The sequence below is a fragment of the Schistocerca cancellata genome, chromosome 4 (assembly GCF_023864275.1).
Source record: "Schistocerca cancellata isolate TAMUIC-IGC-003103 chromosome 4, iqSchCanc2.1, whole genome shotgun sequence".
Classification (NCBI taxonomy): Eukaryota; Metazoa; Arthropoda; class Insecta; order Orthoptera; family Acrididae; genus Schistocerca; species Schistocerca cancellata.
In genome coordinates this window covers 789022501-789047525 of record NC_064629.1, presented here as the reverse complement: position 1 = coordinate 789047525, position 25025 = coordinate 789022501, and positions in this window count along the sequence as shown.

Genomic DNA, 25025 nt, shown 5'->3' with positions numbered 1-25025 from the left:
ATAAAAGACGCAGCATAACCAACGACAATATTGTATGAAGCCTCTCAGCTCCGAGAGGCAATGAAAACGGTTACTAGCGAGCTGGTCGCCGCCATAAGGGATGGAATTTTCTATCCACTAGATGCGGTCTGCATGAAACTGACAGCCACACTCGATGTGGCAAAATAAGATGATAACACCAACAGCTCTAACCAGGGCTATTGGTGGTTCCCCTTAGCTACAAGGCGTATGCCAAAGCTGTTCCCCTCATTCTCCAACGAACATTACCTTGCTCCCCCCCCCCCCCCCCTCTTTCCAAATGCAGTAAAGTGTGTCGTACAGAAAAACCAATAAATTAAGCTAATACTAACGACTGAAAACGGCTATGCTCTTCTGCAGCCCCCGATCTCCCCTCCGAAATGGAATGAAAAATTATAAATATATGCTGTTCACTTAATACATAATATAATGCTGTAGTCAGCATTACGATGTACTGCATCATCATGACGGTTTTAAGGCAATGATTAGCATAGTTAAAGGAGCTATAAATTTATATGAGCCGAATTATTTTCTTAATTGCACTACTGGCCATTAAAACTGCTACACCAAGAAGAAATGAAGATGATAAAAGGGTGTTCATTGGACGTATATATTACTCTAGAACTGACATGTGATTACATTTTCACGCAATTTGGGTGCATAGTCCTGAGACATCTGTACCTAGAACAACCACCTCTGGCCGTAATAACGGCCTTGATACACCTCGGCACTGAGTCAGACAGAGCTTGGATGGCGTGTACAAGCGTAGCTGCCAATGCAGCTTCAACACGATACCACAGTTCATCTAGAGTAGTGACCGGCGTATTGTGACGAGCCAGTGGCTCGGCCACCATTGACCAGACGTTTTCAGTTGGTGAGAGATCTGGAGAATGTGCTGGGCAGGGCAGCAGTCGAACATTTTCTGTATCCAGAAAGGCCCGTACAGGACCTGCAAACATGCGATCGTGCATTATCCTGCTGAAATGTAGGGTTTCGCCGGGATCGAATGAAGGGTAGAGCCACGGGACGTAACACATCTGAAATGTAACGTCCACTGTTCAGAGTGCCGTCAATGCGAACAAGAGGTGACCGAGACGTGTAACCAATGGCACCCCATACCATCACACCGGGTGATACGCCAGTATGGCGATGACGAATGCACGCTTCCAATGTGCGTTCACCGCGATGTCGCCAAACACGGATGCGACCATCATGATGCTGAAAACAGGACCTGCTTCAAATGGTTCAAATGGCTCTGAGCACTATGGGACTCAACTGCTGTGGTCATAAGTCCCCTAGCACTTAGAACTACTTAAACCTAACTAACCTAAGGACATCACACACATCCATGCCCGAGGCAGGATTCGAACCTGCGACCGTAGCGGTCGTGCGGTTCCAGACTGTAGCGCCTTTAACCGCTCGGCCATTCCGGCTGGCACAGGACCTGGATTCATCCGAAAAAATGACATTTTGCCATTCGTGCACCCAGGTTCGTCGTTGAGTACACCATCGTAGGCGCTCCTGTCTGTGATGCAGCGTCAAGGGTAACCGCAGCCGTGGTCTCCGAACTCATGGTCCATGCTGCTGCAAACGTCGTCTAACTGTTCGTGCAGATGGTTGTCGTCTTGCAAACGTCCCCATCTGTTGACTCAGGGATCGAGACGTGGCTGCACGATCCGTTACAGCCACGCAGATAAGATGCCTGTCATCTCGACTGCTAGTGATACGAGGACGTTGGGATCCAACACGCCGTTCCGTATTACGCTCCTGAACCCACCGATTCCATATTCTGCAAACAGTCATTGGATCTCGACCAACGCAAGCAGCAATGTCACGATACGGTAAACCGCAATCGCGATAGACTACAATCCGACCTTTATCAAAGTCCGAAACGTGATGGTACTCATTTCTCCTGCTTACACGAGGCATCACAACAACGTTTCACCAGGCAACGCTGGTCAACCGTTGTTTGTGTATGAGAAATCGGTTGGAAACTTTCCTCATGTCAGCACGTTGTAGGTGTCACCACCGGCGCCAACCTTGTGTGAATGCTCTGAAAAGCTAATCATTTGCATATCACAGCATCTTCTTCCTGTCGGTTAAATTTCGCGTCTGTGGCACGTCATCTTCGTGGTGTAGCAATTTTAATGGTCAGTAGTGTAACTAACTACCACAGATTACTTTCAGCAAGTCTAAAAAGTTAATTTCCTTCTTAGTAATAGCTATTGATTGCTCTGCTCTGTAACAGTATTTAAATGCTGTTATTCAGAGCTTTTATTCCGCGAGACATACTTATAGATATATGTCCAAACAGCGTACTTCATCTTTTATCTCTGTATCCCCAACCTTGTTCAGCTGCAGGTATGCACGCCCTGTAGCAATGTTCCGGAGGCTTCGATGTAAAAGAAATGCTTAGCTCGTCGCGAGGAGGCACGTTCTCCGGCACCTGGCGAAAATTTACGTTCGTGTCAGACGGTACCGGACAACACGAGATATGGCAGTGCTAATGTAAGGAGACAACGAACAGGTTCTAGGTGTACCAGCTGATACATAAATTCCGATTTGAAGAAAGTTCTCTGGAGGTCAGGGAAAACACGGTTGCGCATCGCACTGTCGGTATTTATAGAGGCTGTTGCTTGCAGTATTTACACTCTGTAACTCAGCGGCGACAACGCAAAGGGGAAGAATGAACAGCATCAGGCCGAGAGGTCGGAACCAACCCAACCGTCTTCCTTGCCTTACCTCTGAGCAGCTTGTCATGCACCGCTTGCTTTCTGCACAACGGTGGTAATTTCAGTCTATATGAATTAGTGAAAGCACTGGAGCTTTTCGCCTTACTGCTGGAATAAGCTCACCGAAACTACGTGAAGTCCGCCGTATTTGATTCAAGTTCACGGGGCTTCACTTTTTAACTGCAGTGCTCAGGAACCCACCAATCACCGCATGTATTTTGAACGTAGTGATACGACTAATTTTTTTGGCTTTGTTTACAACATAAGCCACAGTTATAAATATGTATTAAACACTGGATAAACTATCAACAACTTCCATTTTTTTCTTGGCTAGGCCATCTAAGAAACGCATGCCGGCTTTCATCCCTCGTTCTTTGCTCTTTTCTTTTCTTCCCATACTCTTTCATTTTCTTCCTGTCTTCCGACTACTTAAGACTAGCTTTTTCACTTACCTGCCTCATTTTTTTCCACATTGAACACTTTTTCACTAACAATTTCTCTGTCAGTTGCTTTCTTAGTTTCTTATTATTTTCTTATGAATCCCTTTTGTACTTCGTGGATCGAGCTTATTGACTTTCTATCTCACAAATATTTGAAGATCTTCTTAGTCAATCCACTGCCTTGCATTCTGTATTAATTGTATAAAAATACGATTCTTTCTCATTTTCTACATGATAGTATAATGGTGCAAGCATGCATGATATGTAGTAATGTTCCAGAGGCTTCATTTGTATACAGACATTCTGACTTCAACACTGTATTGTATTGCCCTGTTTCTGCTTTTAATCAGACACTTTTTATTACAAAATCTTTGCTGTACCATATGCCTTCCTCATTTATTTGTCGTTTCCTCTGTAGTTGCTTTTTAGAGACATTTTCTCTGGACTATTTCTCCAAGATATTTAAATTTTTTAACCTTGTCTATTTGGCTATTATCTGTTTTCAGAAGGTTTGTTGTGTTTTTAATATTGTTAAAAATTAGATTTTTTTTCTGCAGAAATTCTTAACCCTGGCCTAGTGGCTCTTTGCTCTAAAAGTTTAATTAGTGCTCCAGCAAATTTAATGTTTCCTGATTTCAAAGAGGCCTTTGATTCCGTTAAAAGAGAAAATGTAGATCAAATAATCTGATAATTTGATGTAGAGTCTAAATTGGCACATATAATTGATGAAACGCTTTCAGATACAGTATGTAAAGTGAAATTTCTGGGAGATACATCGCAGCCCTTCAAAGTAAACACAGGTGTACGCCAAGGCGATGATCTAACTTAATTCTTTTTGTGTTCTCGAAAAATCAGTGAGAATTAGAAATGAAAAATTAAATGAACATGAGATTTTACTAACACGTAGGGAACAGGAAACAAAAATTCAGGAATAAACTGTCTCGCATTTTGAGACAACTTTGCTTTAATTTCTGAAAAGTTATATTTGCTGGAGCACTAATTAAACTTTTACAACAAAGAGCCACTAGGCCAGGCTTAAGAATTTCTGCAGAAAAAAATCAAATTTTTAACAATATTAAAAATACAATAAACTTTCGGAAAACAGATGATGGCCAAATAGACAAGGTTAAAAAAATTAAATATCTTGGAGAGATAGTCCAGAGAAAAGGTCTCTAAAAAGCAACTAAAGAGGAAACGACAAATAAAATGAGGAAAGCGTATGTTACAGCAAATATTTTGTAATAAAAAGTGTCTTATTAAAAGCAGAAACAGGGCAATACAATACAATACAGTGATGAAGTCAGAATGTCTGTATAAAATGAAGCCTCTGGAACATTACTACAATACATGCATTCTTGCACCATTAAACTATCATGTACAAAATGAGAAAGAATCGTATTTTTATAGAATTAATACAGAATGCAAGGCAGTAGATTAACTAAGAATATCTTCAAATATTTGTGGGATAGAAAGTCAATAAGCTCGATCCACGAAGTAAAAAAAGATTCATAAGAAAATAATAAGAGACTACGAAAGCAACTGACAGAGAAATATTTAGTGAAAAAGTATTGAATGTGGAAAATGTGCGATCGAGGAGATATGGCGTCAGAAACACTGAGACGCAAAAACAACTGCCGCATAGTGTTAAGGTTTAAGTATATTACTTCCTAGCTAGTAACTTTGTCGTCAATACATTTCTCAGACATAATCCACATATCCTGATGAATGTACCTACAAAAATATATCATTGTGCAAAACATATATCAGAAGATATGACCTAACAAAGATTAATACGCCTGTAAAACTGCCACTTTTAATTCGTTACTACTTTACTACTAACTCTATTCACAACAAATATCACCAAAAGTATCCACATACAGCATTCAGTATAACTGCAAAACTGTATTGGAGTACAACACATAGGTCAGAAGATATGACATCATAAACATGGAGCTGCATGCAAATGAAACTGCAGGGAGAGAACCTCAAGGGATACAAGGGAAATATAGACCTATGTAGGTCCGTGGCTTGCTGATTCATTTAGTGTAGGAATGGATTTCCGTTGCTGTAGATCTCGTATTTATAGAAAAAATGTGGCATGAAATAATTGCTTTTTTATGAATTATATCCTTCATTCCACAAACGAGTTAATAGTTGAATATGTAAAATTATTAGTAACTCGCCAAATCGGTGTCATCTTCATGAGTCTGTAGCTACAAAGCTTTAAGATGATAATAATAATTTAAGTAAGCATCCCAGACTTTATACCTTTTATTGTTCACTAAGTACAAATTTATTTACTCAAATTTAAACTTTTTGCCAGGTGGGTAACCTATTATGCACAACATCAGTTTTAAAGACCCAGCATACTCATTCGATGTAAGAAAAAGATTTTATGAATCAAGTCCATAGTCGAGTGGGATAAACATTGTGAGAGCTTAGGAAATAATTTGAATAATCTTTTATACAAATGTTTGATCAAACCGGCAAGTAAACGATTAATTTAAGTTTACCTTCTTTGCAGGGATTTTAAGAACAAGGTATCAGTTTATGGAAATAAACCATGACTTAAAAACCATGACTTACAGAACAGTCGTTGGTAACAGACATTCTGCTTCACTGGACATGTATATGGTAAAAGTAAACAGGCTCTAGCACATACTCACCTCCAAGTAAGAGAAGGCAGAAGAGTGTTGGAAACCCTTAGCCGAATAACATACAAGAGAATTTAACTTTAGACCATAAAACTACGCATCGGCTCCATCACGTAACGGCTTGAGGCACTTAACAGTCAATGAATTGAAAAAATAAATCGTACGTTGTAAGAGAAACACAGCATAAAACATTAGTGAAGGTACGTTCGCGATAATTTTGTAAATGTGTAACTTGTGTATTGTTTTTCGTTTCTGGTAATTCAAAATTTGATTTATTAATTCTCATTGTCAAATTACAAAATTTGCTGCTTTTCAATATTCACAATTCATATCAGGAACTAAATTTGTATCGTTTGCTGTCCGGTTTCCACTCCACCGATTTAAACGTGGAGGTAAGTTTCAGCCGAAGCTTTTACCAAGGACCTAACCGCATACTGAAGGGACACATCAATTTCAGTTTCTAGTGACGTGTTTGTTGCTGTTAGAAGTAGTTGTTTTTGTAGAGAAACTGATGTAGATAGTTCCTAGGAGTTGTATGGGTGGAACTTAGATCAGATAACCGGAATAGCTTAATAACAGGTTCCTTTTCCACAAACCCAGCTCCCCCTCCCTCCCAGTTCATATAAATTATCTGTTATCAGTAAAAATTTGTTTCCACGACTCGTTTCAGGGGTTTAAACCTCCATAATATGAATTAATACGAAGTGTGTGTGTTGTTAGAACTTCTGGGTAACCTGTGACACTGACTAATGCGAGACAAAAACGAAACATTATTTTCGTATACCAATTTATGGAGGGCTATGATTGAGAAGATAAACTAACATGTAAATGTGAAATGAATAAATCTCAATTGGTCACAGGCTCTTTTCCCTTTCGCCTAACATCACATGTGACATCACACTTTCTAAACAGAAAAGGGATCAAAAATGACTTCTGTGAGTGCAGTAGATGAAAAGTACATACAAAATAATAATGTTGCCAAAAATTGGCTAAAACAAAACAAAACAGGCTTTTGGAACAAGACTCAAAGCACTGTCGAGCTGTTTGGTTGCATAGTTGAACAAAGGTATGAGTAAATATCTCCAGTGGCCGCAAGTGCCTTCTGTCCCTTTTATACAAGTTAATAGACTTTTGAGCAAAACTTAAGATATAGAAGCAACATAGCTCGACAACATTTGGACCATAAATAAAAATAACTGCTACAGTACGGTACATGCAGAAGGCAACTGAAAGAAATGTGCAGTGAGATAAACAGAAATGGCGCTTTTACTCAAAGACAATAATCACACTTCAGTTATCGGGATTGATGATGGTCTCCTGGAAGGTCCAAGAGGAGGAACAGTGTTCCTAATAGGGCGTGTGATCACGAGGGTTGCAGTGTATGCTCTTCAGTGATTTCCCACGCTGGTTACATGTTTGGTAAGGAGTTCTTGCGGTTGGACGTTTCATTTTTCCATTGCTGGATGGTCGTTGATGAATGGCCGGTCGTTGTGGCCGAGCGGTTCTAGGCGCTACAGCCTGAAACCGCGCGACCGCTACGGTCGCAGGTTCGAATCCTGCCTCGGGAATGGACGTGTGTAATGTCCTTTGGTTAATTAGGTTCATGTGGTTCTAAGTTCTACGGGACTGATGACCTCAAATGTTAAGTCCCATAAATTTATGTCGGGGAACGGGCAGTCCAGTCGATCTGCCGAATATCTTAATTTCCCAGAACTCCTCCACCTCTGCCATCTGATTTCATCGCTCATTGTCATCCATAAAAATGAAATAAATAACGAAAACACCCCGAAAAGACGCACACGGGGAAGGAATATATTGTCACAATAACGACGACTAGTCAGGGCACCGTGTTCAGAGAACTGGAAGTTAGCATGCATGCAACTTACTGCCTCCCATTACCATAACTCATGGGCCACCAAAACGGTCAAGTTCGATAATGATCCTGAGTACCTAACATATTACCGTCTATCGTCATATGAGAGTACGTCCAGAACCAATACTCAGACTGAATCTACTCTCATCCGAGAAGAGCACGCGACCTCACTTCTCATTGGTCCAGCCCCTACGTTCTTTGCACCATTGCCGTCGATGTGCGGGTATCATCGGAACACAGCATAATGATCGCGGGGCAAAGGTACCACCTCCATGTACACTCCTGGAAATGGAAAAAAGAACACATTGACACCGGTGTGTCAGACCCACCATACTTGCTCCGGACACTGCGAGAGGGCTGTACAAGCAATGATCACACGCACGGCACAGCGGACACACCAGGAACCGCGGTGTTGGCCGTCGAATGGCGCTAGCTGCGCAGCATTTGTGCACCGCCGCCGTCAGTGTCAGCCAGTTTGCCGTGGCATACGGAGCTCCATCGCAGTCTTTAACACTGGTAGCATGCCGCGACAGCGTGGACGTGAACCGTATGTGCAATTGACGGACTTTGAGCGAGGGCGTATAGTGGGCATGCGGGAGGCCGGGTGGACGTACCGCCGAATTGCTCAACACGTGGGGCGTGAGGTCTCCACAGTACATCGATGTTGTCGCCAGTGGTCGGCGGAAGGTGCATGTGCCCGTCGACCTGGGACCGGACCGCAGCGACGCACGGATGCACGCCAAGACCGTAGGATCCTACGCAGTGCCGTAGGGGACCGCACCGCCACTTCCCAGCAAATTAGGGACACTGTTGCTCCTGGGGTATCGGCGAGGACCATTCGCAACCGTCTCCATGAAGCTGGGCTACGGTCCCGCACACCGTTAGGCCGTCTTCCGCTCACGCCCCAATATCGTGCAGCCCGCCTCCAGTGGTGTCGCGACAGGCGTGAATGGAGGGACGAATGGAGACGTGTCGTCTTCAGCGATGAGAGTCGCTTCTACCTTGGTGCCAATGATGGTCGTATGCGTGTTTGGCGCCGTGCAGGTGAGCGCCACAATCAGGACTGCATACGACCGAGGCACACAGGGCCAACACCCGGCATCATTGTGTGGGGAGCGATCTCCTACACTGGCCGTACACCACTGGTGATCGTCGAGGGGACATTGAATAGTGCACGGTACATCCAAACCGTCATCGAACCCATCGTTCTACTATTCCTAGACCGGCAAGGGAACTTGCTATTCCAACAGGACAATGCACGTCCGCATGTATCCCGTGCCACCCAACGTGCTCTAGAAGGTGTAAGTCAACTACCCTGGCCAGCAAGATCTGCGGATCTGTCCCCCATTGAGCATGTTTGGGACTGGATGAAGCGTCGTCTCACGCGGTCTGCACGTCCAGCACGAACGCTGGTCCAACTGAGGCGCCAGGTGGAAATGGCATGGCAAGCCGTCCCACAGGACTACATCCAGCATCTCTACGATCGTCTCCATGGGAGAATAGCAGCCTGCATTGCTGCGAAAGGTGGATATACACTGTACTAGTGCCGACATTGTGCATGCTCTGTTGCCTGTGTCTATGTGCCTGTGGTTCTGTCAGTGTGATCATGTGATGTATCTGACCCCAGGAATGTGTCAATAAAGTTTCCCCTTCCTGGGACAATGAATTCACGGTGTTCTTATTTCAATTTCCAGGAGTGTAATTAAAGTGCCACTACGCAATGTCTTGCAGTGCTGTAACGACTTCTGTAGCTGACCGTAGTCGTCCAACTCTTCTCCTGCAGGCAACTGTGCCTGTGGTTTGGAACGCTCCCCATGCACCTGATTCAGTACTGTGAGCAGTCTCAGACATCTGGGCCACAAGCATCACAAATCGTCTTTCTTCCAGTTTCGCGATGAATTTTCCCAATTGAAGTTACCCAAGTGTAGTCGCAGGGTCCTGTTGGTATGAGGATCTCTACCACATTGCACCGCAACTGCTCACTGGTTGACACTAACTTTCTTTTCGCGTTCCTCCAACTACCTTGGACTGCGGGGCAGCCCCATTTGGCGCTAAGTAACACTGAGTTTACACCATGTGACGTCCAGCGTTGTGTGCACGCCTGGAAGACCACTGCGAACATGCTCCTGCACTTTCGATCATTTCCACGATTTTTTAGTGTGTTATGTTTATTTGTTTATCTCGTCCGTAAGTTTTGTGGATCTGTGCACTTCGCATACATTTAAGTAATGAGGATGGTGTATTAGAAATGATGATGATGATGAGGTCCCATACTCCGAGGAGCGTAGGGAACGATGCGGGAGACCCGCACCGCCGAATAGGCAAGGTCCGAGCGGAGGTGGTTTGCAATTGCCTTCCTCCGACCGTAATGGGGATGAATGATGATGATGAAGACAACACAACACCACCCATTCATGTACAAAAAACTTATGAAATAACACGTTCCCAAAAGGATAAAGTTACCTTGTGTGTGTGTGTGTGTGTGTGTGTTCAAAAAATGGCTCTGAGCACTATGGGACTTAACATCTGAGGTCATCAGTCCCCTAAACTTAGAACTACATAAACCTAACTAACCTAAGGACATCACACACATTCATGCCCGCGGCAGGATTCGAACCTGCGACCGTAGCGGTCACGCGGTTCCAGGCTGAAGCGCCTAGAACCGCTCGGCTACTCCGGCCGGGTGTGTGTGTGTGTGTGTGTGTGTGTGTGCGTGTGTGTGTGTGTGTGTGTGTGTGTGTGTGTGTGTGTGTGTTTGTGTGTGTGCATGTGCCTGTGGGCGAGGCTGCTGTTAAAGACAAAGAGTACTGTTTTAAATATTACGACTTTTGTCGTTTACGATGGCCTCAAACTGTTTTCTTTGATGTTGTATATCTGGAGTGTGTTAAGGATACCTAGTTTCTTACTTTTAGGCTTGGCCCTTACAATTCTGATATTTGCGATACTAACATGGTGTATAGTTCCATAAAGGTGGCTGTCTACTGCTTGTTTGTGGTATCTCTTGCATCTTAGCGCTGCCAAGTTCCTTGAATCTAGTCTCGAATTATATGCATTGATAAGCCAGAGCATGATGATCACTGCCCACCGCGACGCTGGAAGCCGCCTAGTGGCGTTGCGGGCACGTGACGCGCTAACAAGACTATGAAAGCGGAGCAGACACGAATGGCGGATCATTCTAGCTAAGATATGGGCTGCAATTGGAGATATCCATTGAGATAAGCGATTTTCACAGAGGGCAGATTATTATTAAGCAGAGCCTGTTAACGAGTCTCTCGAAAATGGCGAAGCTGGTCGAATGTTCACATGCTACGGTCGTGAGTATCTACGGAAAGAGGTAGGACAGTGAAACAACTACTAAGCTCTAAATGGTTGGACGTACACGTCTCTTCACAAAACGTGGGATTCGTAGGCTGGTCTGCTCTGTAAAGTAGGACAGATGGTGATCAGTGGCACCTCTGCCAAAAGAGCACAATAATGGTACAATCACAAGTGTTTCGGAGCACATGTTTATCGTACATTGTTGACATTGTTGAGCACGGAGCTCCACAGCAGACCACCCCTACGTGTTCACATGTTAACCCAACGACATCGTTAATTACTCCTGCAGTGGACATGGGACCATCGGGGTTTATCCGTCGATCAATGGAAACGTGTTGGCTTTCCGGGTGAACCACATTTTTGCTACGCTAGGTCGATGGTCACCTCCACAAACGCTGTCATCGAGGTGAACGTTAACTGCAACCATGCAGCGCACGACGAGCGCAGGCTGGTGTGAACAGTATTATGATATGGGAGATATTCTTCTGGGCTTGCATGGGATCTGTGGTAGTAATTGAAGACACGCTGACAGCTGCGAACGACCTACATCCCTTCACGCTTGATGTCTTTGCCGACGGCGATGTCTTCTTTCAGTAGCATAATTGTCCGTGCCTCGGAGCCAAAACATTGCTACAACGGTTTGCGGGGCAGAATATTGAACTCACGTTGATGTATCGGCGACCAGATTCACCTTATGTAAATCTATGGAACCCATCTCGGTCACCATCGGGTGCCATCACCGTGTACGAAAATCAGAGGCCCGTTATTTACACAAATTACGTGACCAATGACTAGACGTCTAATGCCACATACTTCCACTAACCTACTAACGAACTTTTGGATCCCTGATACACAGAATCATTTAGGTATCTCGTTCCAAAGACGTGTAAACAAGCTGTTAAGCAAGTGGTCATCATGTTTTTGCTCATTAGTGTATCTGTCTGACCTATGTAACAACAGTCAATCGTAACTCTATTTTATATAGAACAGTACTATGTAGTAGTACTCCTCTGTTGCTTTGTAATGTTGCCGACCTTGTTGTCAGTGGTGAAAGATATATTTAGCATATTGCTGTCAGTGGTGGAAGATATGTTTATGAGCCTGCCGCTATGGCCATGCGGTTCTGGGCGCTGCAGTCCGGAGCCGCGGGACTGCTACGGTCGCAGGTTCAAATCCTGCTTCGGGCATGGATGTGTGTGATGTCCTTAGGTTAGTTAGGTTTAAGTTGTTCTAAGATGTTAAGTCCCACAGTGCTCAGAGCCATTTGAACCATTTTTTTATATGTTTATGCTATATTCTTGAAGGCTGTGGCTGTTTTATATGACATATTACTCATTAATGAAATAGAGTGGAATATCTTATTATGTTCTTTTATGTGCTACCCTTTGCCATCACTGAGTGTGTGATTGTACGTCCAGGAGCCGCAACAGCCATTTGCGACGGCTAATTCGTTTTGTAATTTCCATTTATTACTTGCGTTTAACTTCAGTCAGTGATAGTAGAACTTCAGTGCTGACGGTATAGCGGAATGCTCCCATTTTTTGGGCTGTGGCGTGACAAGAGGTTTCATTGATTGTAGGTGTCACGCTATACACTGGACAATCCAAAGGAAGGGTTTGGGTATCGTGAATGAATGGAGGACGTTACCAACCATCAGGTGTAGTGTCAAAAGTGAAGTTCAGAGGAGATGGTGTAACAATTGGGAGTGTTTTTCGTCGTTGGGTTATCGTAACCTTACTGCATAAAAGAAAAACTTAAATCTGGAAGGATATGAACACATCTTACTACCTTGTGTACTGCGTATAGTACACGAACAGTTCTGAGACGATGATTGTATCTACATGACAGTGCACCCTGTCATAAAGCAACGGTTGTGAGGCAGTTGTTTGTGGACAACAATATTCCATAGCATGAATCCAATGGAATATCTTTGGGATGAATTAGAAAGTCGATTTCGCTCCAGACATTAGCGTCCAGCGTCTGGTTTCGGGTCATGAGGAAGAATGGGCTACCATTCCTACAGATACACTCAGATATCTCATTGAAAGTATCACCATACGAGTTCAAGCAGTCGTAAAAGCAAAGGACGGAAACGCGTCCATATTTCATCATGACACATGTGGCCCAGGAGGAAAAAAAATGCAAATTTGTGTGAATTCCTAAGAACTAGTGAGATCATCGGTCCCTAGACTTACACACTACTTAAAGTAACTTATGCTGAGAACAACACACACACACACACACACACACACACACACACATGCCCGATGGAGGATTCGCACCTCCGGCGGGAGGAAATAAGCATTAATTGCCACACATACTTGGAGGTACTAACCAACCTAAAAACATACCACCTGTGATAGCTATAATTATTAGTCTGAAAATCCTCAAATACTGATGTAGTGCTGTTGTTCTGTTCACCGTCCTCAGTCACCAATAGAAATGTCTGCAGTTACACCCGTTATATCCTGCATGTATAGAGACGTATCACTGAAACATTGCATGTATCAATAAATTAAAGATATAAAGACGACAAATAATCTTACAGACGTTACAAATTTACCGCATTGTGATGTAAGTGATGTTCGCTATCAGCTAGTACATTCTCGCTCTAATGCAGATGTTGCGATACAGTTCCATTTCATTTCTACAAAGTAACACGTAATTTTAAGAGACGAATTATACACTCCTGGAAATTGAAATAAGAACACCGTGAATTCATTGTCCCAGGAAGGGGAAACTTTATTGACACATTCCTGGGGTCAGATACATCACATGATCACACTGACAGAACCACAGGCACATAGACACAGGCAACAGAGCATGCACAATGTCGGCACTAGTACAGTGTATATCCACCTTTCGCAGCAATGCAGGCTGCTATTCTCCCATGGAGACGATCGTAGAGATGCTGGATGTAGTCCTGTGGAACGGCTTGCCATGCCATTTCCACCTGGCGCCTCAGTTGGACCAGCGTTCGTGCTGGACGTGCAGACCGCGTGAGACGACGCTTCATCCAGTCCCAAACATGCTCAATGGGGGACAGATCCGGAGATCTTGCTGGCCAGGGTAGTTGACTTACACCTTCTAGAGCACGTTGGGTGGCACGGGATACATGCGGACGTGCATTGTCCTGTTGGAACAGCAAGTTCCCTTGCCGGTCTAGGAATGGTAGAACGATGGGTTCGATGACGGTTTGGATGTACCGTGCACTATTCAGTGTCCCCTCGACGATCACCAGTGGTGTACGGCCAGTGTAGGAGATCGCTCCCCACACCATGATGCCGGGTGTTGGCCCTGTGTGCCTCGGTCGTATGCAGTCCTGATTTTGGCGCTCACCTGCACGGCGCCAAACACGCATACGACCATCATTGGCACCAAGGCAGAAGCGACTCTCATCGCTGAAGACGACACGTCTCCATTCGTCCCTCCATTCACGCCTGTCGCGACACCACTGGAGGCGGGCTGCACGATGTTGGGGCGTGAGCGGAAGACGGCCTAACGGTGTGCGGGACCGTAGCCCAGCTTCATGGAGACGGTTGCGAATGGTCCTCGCCGATACCCCAGGAGCAACAGTGTCCCTAATTTGCTGGGAAGTGGCGGTGCGGTCCCCTACGGCACTGCGTAGGATCCTACGGTCTTGGCGTGCATCCGTGCGTCGCTGCGGTCCGGTCCCAGGTCGACGGGCACGTGCACCTTCCGCCGACCACTGGCGACAACATCGATGTACTGTGGAGACCTCACGCCCCGCGTGTTGAGCAATTCGGCGGTACGTTCACCCGGCCTCCCGCATGCCCACTATACGCCCTCGCTCAATGTCCGTCAACTGCACATACGGTTCACGTCCACGCTGTCGCGGCATCCTACCAGTGTTAAAGACTGCGATGGAGCTCCGTATGCCACGGCAAACTGGCTGACACTGACGGCGGCGGTGCACAAATGCTGCGCAGCTAGCGCCATTCGACGGCCAACACCGCGGTTCCTGGTGTGTCCGCTGTGCCGTGCGTGTGATCATTGCTTGTACAGCCCTCTCGCAGTGTCCGGAGCAAGTATGGTGGGTCTGACACACCGGTGTCAATGTGTTCTTTTTTCCATTTCCAGGAGTGTATATATTTTTTGTGGTATCAAAAAGTGGAGCAAATTTATCGACAAACGGTGAATACTCAATACGCGAATTCCCTAACATAGCTGCAGAACGGGTCTCCTGGTCAAGAATGCCGTATGTAAGTGAAGATGGTGGAGGAGAAGACAGACTGGCATTTCTGCGCAAGCTCCGTACCGATGGGAAGTGAGTAAATATGTCTCTAGGTACTCGGCAACACCTCGAAGCGCTTCTTGTAATCTGTGCCTCACGAAACTTCAGAAATACGCTTCTGTTGTCACGATTACACGGTCCTCAGAGTCTGAGCATAGGCTGGGCAACCTGCTTAATGGGGAAAAACGTAGTTGTGGCCTATGCACAAAGAATAGCAGACTTGCAGTCTGGTTGACCTGCAAAGACAAACATCTCATGAGGAAAATTTGGTCATTTCAGACGCGCAATAAGTATTCGTATACTGCCTACGTAGTTCATTTTCAAAATAGTTTCTATGGTTAATTTCTCGTGGTAACTGTTGTGCCTAGACAAGACAGCCTAGACACAATGAGAGAAAGCCGAAAGGCACGCGCTTTAACTCACGCAGGCTGGCGTGAGGTCTGAAACAGGATACGTAATGAATGCTATAAAGAAAAGTACGTAGCTTCTGGAATACTTAACTATAATCCACATTTGTAGAACATCGCTCTTGATGATACATTAATAGAATCTCAATATCACTTGAATACGGCGCCTTGCTAGGTCGTAGCAAATGTAGCTGAAGGCTATGCTAACTATCGTCTCGGCAAATGAGAGCGTAGTTGTCAGTGAACCGTTCCTTGCAAAGTCGGCTGTACAACTGGGGCGAGTGCTAGTAAGTCTCACTAGACCTGCCGTGTGGCGGCGCTCGGTCTGCCATCACTGACAGTGGCGAGTCGCGGGTCCGTCGTATACTAGCGGACCGCGGCCGATTTAAAAGCTACCACCTAGCAAGTGTGGTGTCTGGCGGTGACACCACAGTAACAACGACTGAACATAATTGAAAACGATGTTTTACTATCACGGCAATTTGGCGTTAACTGTTGTTTGTGGGTAAATTACTGCGATTTTAACGTATAGGATGGGGTGAAGATTCTAAATTGCGCCCTATTCACAAGAGCAGGTACAGAAAATAAAAAAAAAGAAATCGTTAATTTTCGTATTAAACGCTATGACAAACGTGTCTTGTTCCTTTTCTGTTACTTTGAATCATTTACTAATATCGGATTCTGTATCTCGCTTCACGCTGCTGAAAGCGTCTTCATCGCCACTTTCATTTGCAGAATCATAGCTTTTGGTGCATATTTTCAACATTTCTTAATCGGGAGACAGTGTATTCATTTGGTCTAGTGTTTTATAACCATTGACCTGTTGGAAGATTTTTTTGTCACCTACTTCACTTGACATTGTTTCCAGTCTAGTATTCAACTGCTGCGAATGAGTGTTTGTGGTCCGTCGAGACAATGCTTAAACAGATGATTTTAGTTTAAGAGAGTAGTGCTAACACTAACAGTATGTTTATTAGCATATGCATCGAAGAGCGGGCAGCTCGGATTAAGTCTTATCAAATGCCTTATGAGATTTTCGAGATTTTCACTATTTATTTCTCTAGCGAGAAAAATTCGTATCCCTAATGCTCTATACACAGATCTGCTAGAGAATTCAAACATCGAACGCAAATGAGATTTTTCATCGTGTGTGGACAAGTAGACTGCAAGAAATTGGTCCTGTGGAATTTCAGTGATTGCTGTAGGTGAATAGAGCCGTTTCCTTGGATCATTAAATGGAGAAAATTTTCAGTAGTCTTTCTCCGTGTTTCTAGTCCAGAAGCAATAGGTGAAGTGTTTGGATTTTGTCTCTTATTCTTCAAACGTTTTGAGCGTGGGAGGAATTTCCGTAGACTTGCGCTTAAGACAGCTTAGAAACACTGCGTTCGTCTTTCAACTAAGATCAGAAACTTTTTCTGACATTTAATGCGTTGACGCTGTCTTTCCTTGTATCGTTTGCTAACTTCATATAATTACTATTTTATGCGCGAATCAAGCACGCCATCGCCTAGCCACAGAAAGCTTACTATAAGTTTTCAGATTTTGCAATACACCATTAATATGCGAAATTCTCACTCTCAGGGAAAGCTTATCAATATATCAATTATTTCTTATTTAATTTTGCAGGAGCATTCCCATGATATGAATCACACTTTTGAGATCTGTGCTGCTAATGAATTAATACTTCTGTAGGATTCCATGAACTATATTATAGTTAAACGATAGTTTTACAGTTATGTATGTTATTAATATCTGTTTACCGCTGTGTAACATATAGTGTAGTCTGCTAAGAAATAACCAAACTAGGCAGCGCTTTAAAATTTGTAAGTTTATGTAGTATTCTTTCAAAATAATGTTACACTCGTGACATTTTAAGTATACAATGGATACCAGGGAAATTTCGCAGTCACTAGTGTCCAGAGGCGATTATTTTGTGTTTTAGGTTGGACTGGATGTGGATCACGGACAAAGGGAAATCTGATATCATGGCCCATTCTGTAGGCTGTGCTGAAAGCATCCTCTCCTAAGGGAAACCAAATAATATCACACCATTTTTTTTTCTTACAATAGTTAAGTTGGTTTCAACAAAAGGAGTTAATTTAAATTCTCAGTTACCTGGTAAAAGTGAAAGTTACTTCCTCTAAATTACCTAAGAAGTAAAATACACGTATTGAATTTATAAAACAACAAGTAGGATATTGTAAAATAAAGAAACCACAACCTATGGGAATCAAGAAAGACGGAACGGATCGTGGCTTTCGTGGAAAAAAAAATCATTAGCGAGAGTGCACACAACTGAAAGAAACAACAATTTACTGGAAGCCTAGTATTAGCAGTCTAAAACTGATGTCTCACAATCGATCAGGAAACAGAGTACCATCCAGACGTTCCGCGGAAGATCTCCATACGTTACCTAACACGTGAATTTCAATGTCCTTTTGCAGTTTATAAAACCAATATGAACAAGAAATGTCAGGATGTTGCAAGCTTAGTACTCTGCAATGGCGTTTTGAGCCTCGTTGTTAATTGCAAACGTGAAACTTAATGGAAACGGATTACCGAATTTCCTGCTGCATGCTGCCTGACCACACTGAAACTGGCAGCATCCGCTCTCTCCAACAGCTCAGGCAATGCGTCCTTCGGCCAGCAATGCCCATAAACTGAGTGCCAACGGCAGAACGTACACTTAACGTCACATGAAGTGATCCGCGAAAAACCAAGATGGCATGCAGATGCATTGCGAGCTATCCTGTCCTTAGGTCAGTATCATACTTTGTAAAAGCTAGGACCACGCTCTAACTTCTATAAAAGATATGTTACATGTACCCCTGTTCAGCGTCAAAGATTTTATAAAACGTCGTTTATAAAACATTTTCGGCATAGATATTTTACAGTGTGTCACGGACCTTGGAATAAATCAGACATTCCTCAGCTCCGCAAACAGAAATCTTACTTTTCGAAAGAAACTCTAATCGTGAGAAGAAGAGAAGGGGTTGTCATCCGCTATCAGAAGATATTAATAGCTATATCTCAGTTACGATGAAAACATCCGAACTAAAATTCACTATTAATTGTGAAGATGCTACTGGAGGTCACTGCAATTTCACTGAACGACGCATTTGACGTAACTTAATTTCTCAACTGTTACAAAAGAAGCTGATTTGTGCAGTAAAACTCCAGTGTTTAGAACGCACCGTGGCACTTTGGTAACAGGCTTAAAATTTCGGAATTAAATTTAATTACGTAGGCATCATTATGGACATTAACGTACCTTCTGAAGCCCACCGATCTGCGCATCACTTCAACGAAATCTTCAAAAAGCTATCTTTAAGAACGAATTTTTTTGCATAAGTGTTAGGAGTCTTCACAGAAGGACATAGCTGTGGAAATATTTAGTCAGCCGGCTTTGCTCTAACACCCATTGGGTATTGAAATGCACTGGGGAACTTAATTCAATAGCTGATGAACATATGACGACAAATGCTATATCCACTCTTATATCGCATAGTGAGAAGCAGAAAATACAAGGAACTTTCGGAAAAAGATACGTGACGATTCGTCAACAAGTGGGAAATATATATGTGAAGACAGGCTACTGTTCGTTAAACGAGGTCCCACATGTAATAACAGAACGTAATATTGTCAGGTAATCGTGTATTAAATTGGTAGTTGGAAGCTTTTCCATTGATTGCATCAGTAGTGGTTTGGATTAACGTTAACCTCAAAACATTTCAAGTTAATGACTTAAACAGGCTTTCAATTTTTCTGATAATTACTTGTAAACTCATTTGCGTGTCGCACATAAAATTGAGTCAATGTCGTTATATTTTGGTCTGCACCGTATTCCGCTACATAATTTGGCGTTAAATTTAATTTTGCCACCGCTGAAAAAAAAGTCTCGATAGACTGGACGAAGGAAAACCGCGTTTTTGCCGAGTGGAATCATTATTTATGATAACTGCACAAAATGAAAGTAAAAAGAAGGTAAATAATTAATTACTCGTGTACTGATTCTAAATGCTACATTCAGGATCTCCTATGGATTCTGTGAGCAACAGTGTCGATGTGTTTTATCAGTCTCATCCCAGTAATCTAATATCAATATTATTCTGATACATCATACGGCGTCTTATTATATCAAAACCGAATGTGAAAACAATGGCTTTACTCATGTTTTCTCCATTAACAGAGGTCTATATTGTACAAATGTGAATTAAAGGTAAAAATAGGTGTTTGCGCATCCATAGTTAGAAAGTCTGAATTTTTCCTTGTGTCCTAAATCAAAATTGTGGGTATGCCGGACATAACGGACATCGTAAAGTTTGGCGATATTATAAGGTAAGTTGCACTCGACTTAGAAACTCGAGAATCGCAGGTGTACGGTCGGACTATCCTCCTACCTCTTTTTTCATTCTCGTTAGACAAAAGGAAAGCACCTTGATAATCAAGAATCCGAAAAACACCCAAATGTCCATTTTGCTCGGCGGATTCGATCGTAATGCCCACATAGATATATAGTGCTAAATAAATTTAGAAAACCAGTTTTCCCTTAGTAAAAGTGTACTGACACAAAGAAGAACATGTTTACACTATAAAGCGCATGCTGAAAGTAAAATTATTTACGAAATTATATTTTTAATGGAAAATTCATAATTAATACCTATAAAATATTACATTTCAGTGATTCAGAAAATTTTATTGAAAGTTTTCTGCCAAATAGTCATTTTCGTCCACACCAGTAAGAGTACACGATTCGTGGGTTCTTATTGCACATCTGGCCTCAGTGTTGTAAGCCTTTTCCGGAAGAAAGCAATCCAACGCTTCCCAGCCATTCTGGTCTTCTTACTGAAATTATGAGGAATATTATTCCTCTCGGCGATTCAAATGCAATGCATCGCAGATCCTTGTCTGTCATGGGTTTTATTCTTGTTTCTAAGTACAAAATATGGTCGTAAATTCCCTATCTATTTTTTATGTAATAGCATGCTGAAACGCTTACTGATACCTTCCTCTTGTCAGCCTACCGCTTTAATTCTAAAATCATCGGTTCTTGTCAGCGGATAGCTGATTTGGTGAAAACAATGAGCATCACATACGGCGTTTAGGCTAAGCTCACTATTTGTAGTATCGTACCCAGAGTCGATCGCAGTCCTTTGGATTGAACCAGGGTGAGTGAAAAGTCTAAACCAGTGGCTCTGATCATTCTTCAACGATATCAGCTGCTAATTTCTCGACCTCCATTATAGGATGGAGAACTGTACGGTTCCTCTTAACAGGTAAGGCGTTCACTAGGAATTGGTGACTAAGATAGCGAAGAACATGTGGGGCGCAGATGTTTATATTGTTCCTTTTCTTTAGGTTAAAGAAACCTCCCGTGACATCAGCAATGAAATGTGTACCGAAATCGATGACACATATGCCACATTATCCTATGAGAATGCTCATCCTCGCAGATCGGAAATAGAAAAGATCAATATGACTTTAATAAACTGCAAGAGCATTCGGGGGTAGTTGCCAGACGTAGCACCAATTATTGAATGTAATGATGCCCACATACTATTCAAATGGTTCAAATGGCTCTGAGCACTATGGGACTTAACTTCTATGGTCATCACTCCCCTAGAACTTAGAACTACTTAAACCTAACTAACCTAAGGACAGCACACAACACCCAGTCATCACGAGGCAGAGAAAATCCCTGACCCCACATACTATTAAGAGCAGAAACGTGGTAGCAACCGGACGTGAATATTAACGAAACTGAATTGAGACTGGAATGTTTATGTATTTGCAGGTGGTGGCGTATTTATTGCATTACAGAATTCAGTAACATCTAGCACCAAAGGTGGCTCAAACATGGTAATTGTATGCTTTTATAAATCGCATGCTACAGTTGTTCTAGTGTTAGAGCGTTTCAAAGAGTGCTTGCAAAATTTCGTGGATAAGTTTCATGATGCTGTTGGAACTGGGGGAGACTTCCTCTTGGAAGATACAGAATGGTTGAGTCATGCGATCAAAACTGTTGCGCCCGCATCTCGTGGTCGTGCGGTAGCGTTCTCGCTTCCCACGCCCGGGTTCCCGGGTTCGATTCCCGGCGGGGTCAGGGATTTTCTCTGCCTCGTGATGGCTGGGTGTTGTGTGCTGTCCTTAGGTTAGTTAGGTTTACGTAGTTCTAAGTTCTAGGGGACTTATGACCACAGCAGTTGAGTCCTATAGTGCTCAGAGCCATTTGAACCATTTGAACCAAAACTGTTGCGAGCGGCTCGGATTCGAGTGGCACTATTCTCAATACATTTTGTAAAATTACTTAGAGGTAACGTCATAGACATGCGAGCAACAAACAGACCGGAACTTTTCGAATCAATTAACATAGAGGAGGGCATCAGTGATTGTAAGCCAGTGATGGCATCACTCACTAGAGGCGACATAAAGACTGTTGGGAAAGGATGGTATATATTCTTGCTTAGCAAGAGCGAAACGATACAAATTGTTGAATACCTGAATAGTCAACAGGAAACGCTCAGTGCTGAGCACAAAGATGTGGAGTAAAAATTGAAAAGAAACTGAAAGCATCACTCAGTATTCCATAGACAAGTACGTTCCGAGCAAGACCTTAAGAGATGGGGAAAAACACCGTGGTTTAATGGCTATGTTATAAAATCGCTACGTAAACAAAGAGAGATTCTTTCAGATTTAAGAGAAGTCAAAACCTAACTGACAAACGAAAGCTGAGCGAGGCGAAGATGTGGGTAAGGAGAGCAATGAGACGAGCGTTCAGTCTTCAAAAGCAAAATTTTAGCAATCACTTTTTAAACCCTAAGAGGTCTTTGTCTTAAGTAAAATCAATAACTGGTTCGAAGTCAGCTATTCAGTCACTCAGTTACCTTACTAGCACCGAATTTGAAGGTGGCAAAGAGTAGGCCTAAATACTGATATCCATCCTCCGAAACTGTTACATTGTGGAATATCGTAATACATTCCATCGTCAGAAAGCCGAAATGACAAATATTGAGATAGGTGATGGCGGAACAGAAAAGCAGCTACAACCTCTTCGTAGTTGAAAGGCTTCTGGTCTAGATAAGACCTGCCAAATCCTATAGAGATTATGCGGTCAGCTTGCTTCCCTGCTAGCGGCAGTTTATCGTAGGTCACTGGAGCATCGAAGGGTACGTAGTGACTAGAAGAAAGCGGAGGTCGTTCCACGCGTCAAGAAGGGTCGTAGGTCAGACACTCATAATTACGTGCCTACACAGCTTACGTCAATGCGTTATAGAATTATGGAACATGTTTTATCACCACGTATTATGACGTTTTTGGAGAACAAAATTTTCACTATAAAAGTCAACATGGATTCCGCTAACACAGATCTAGCGTTCTTAAGATAGGCAGCGCTACAGACATCGACACTCAATTTTAAGCCGTGTTACATGACTTCCGGAGGGTGTTTGACATAGTCCCGCACTACCGTTTATTGAAAAAAATGCGTGCATACCTATTATCGGACCAGATTTTCAACTGCTTTCAAGACTTCTTTGCAGAAAGAGCTCAGCACGTCACTCTTAAGTGAATAACATCGATAGATATAGAGGTAATTTTATAAACACCATCAAAAAGGGTGATACGACCGTTTTAGTTTACATTATATATTCGTATAAATGCTCTAGTAGATAACTTCAGAAACTCCATAAGGCTGTTCGCAAACGATGCAGTCGTCTACAAGAACAAGAAGGTAGCAACGGAAGAAGACTGTAGCGATTTGCAGGAGTGCCTGCAGAAGTTTGATGAATGGTGCAAGCACTGGAAGCTAACTCTGAGTGTAAATAAAAGTAACATATAGCCCATACATAGGAGAAGAAATCCTCTACTGTACAGCGATACTATTGGTGACAAAATGTTGGAAACAGTGTCTGCCATAAAATATCTAGGAATAACCATCTGCAGTGACAAGTGGAATGACCACATAAAACAAACAGAAGAAAAAGTACAGGCCACACTGTGATTCGTAGGACGAATCGTAAGGAAATGTATCTAATCCACGAAAGAAGTGGCTTATGAAAGACTTGTTCGACCGATTCTTGATTACTGTTCATCGGTCTGAGACCTTTATCATGTAGGGTTAATACAAGAAACAGTGAAAGCCCTACGAAGTGCTGCTAGTTTCGACACGGGACTGTTCAGTCGGCGAGAGTGCGTTGGAGAGATGCTCAACAAGATTAGCGTTGTGCATTACGGAGCTTTTTACTACTGAAATTCCGAGACAGGACGTTCCGGTAAGCGTAGGGCAACATATTGCTTCCTCCCACATACCTCTCGCAAAATAACCACAACGAAGAATTTCGAGAAAATGGAGCTAATACAGAGGTTCACCAGCAATATCTCTTTCCCACGAACCTTTCGCGAAATGAACAGGAAACTGCGAATCAATTAGCGCTTACCAGAAGTACTCTCCGCGAGAAACCTTCACATGGTTTTGCGGTGTACTCTGCATATGTTAATGTACCATGGATATATTTCTTCAAAGCACTTCTCTTCCAGGTATTTCATTGTCCTCGATAAGGTTTTGCCGCAGTTTCGAAGGCGGTGGCGTCTTCTACTGCATATATTGCTCTCTGCGATTCTCACGAATCCCATGTTTCACTCATTCCTTGTGCTTATATGTGTACAACAGCGATATTTAGCAAACACAAATTATTTCCATTATTTAATACTAATCATTATTTATTACTATCTGGTTACAGTAACATTTATCATTAATTAGTAATATTGTTTTTAGTTATCATGATTCATCGTTTATTATAGCTATATTTAATTTTTGTTCACAATAGTAATGATAACAACGGAAGTAAGGAACGTAATAGTTGTAGTAGTTGAGATCTAGGATATTCGCCACAGAGGTGGGAAAACTGGCCACTGGCTATTGAGATCACCTAGCACAAAAGTTTCAGTAAATTGGTGACGGCCACTATGACGCATTCATCAACATGGGAATCGGTCGCTCAGCAGCCATTTTCAGTGCAATTATGCTAGAAAAATCAAAAATCTTACTTGAATTTGTAATGATAGGTGAAGTGAGAACATGCGTTAGATTAGGTATCGAAACCACACAAAACGTGGATTGTGTGACATCATTAAGCAGTTGCCACGTGATCGCAGCACTGTACGGACTCGCAAATCAACTTGGCGTTATGTCTGCACTGGCCATTATGTTCACCTTTCTCCTAATGTTTGCAGTACAAACATTATATCCATGGCACTGCTACAACAATAAACCTGACAGTTCCGGATCATAAAAATTTCAACAACTATTATGAGTTACTGACGACAATGT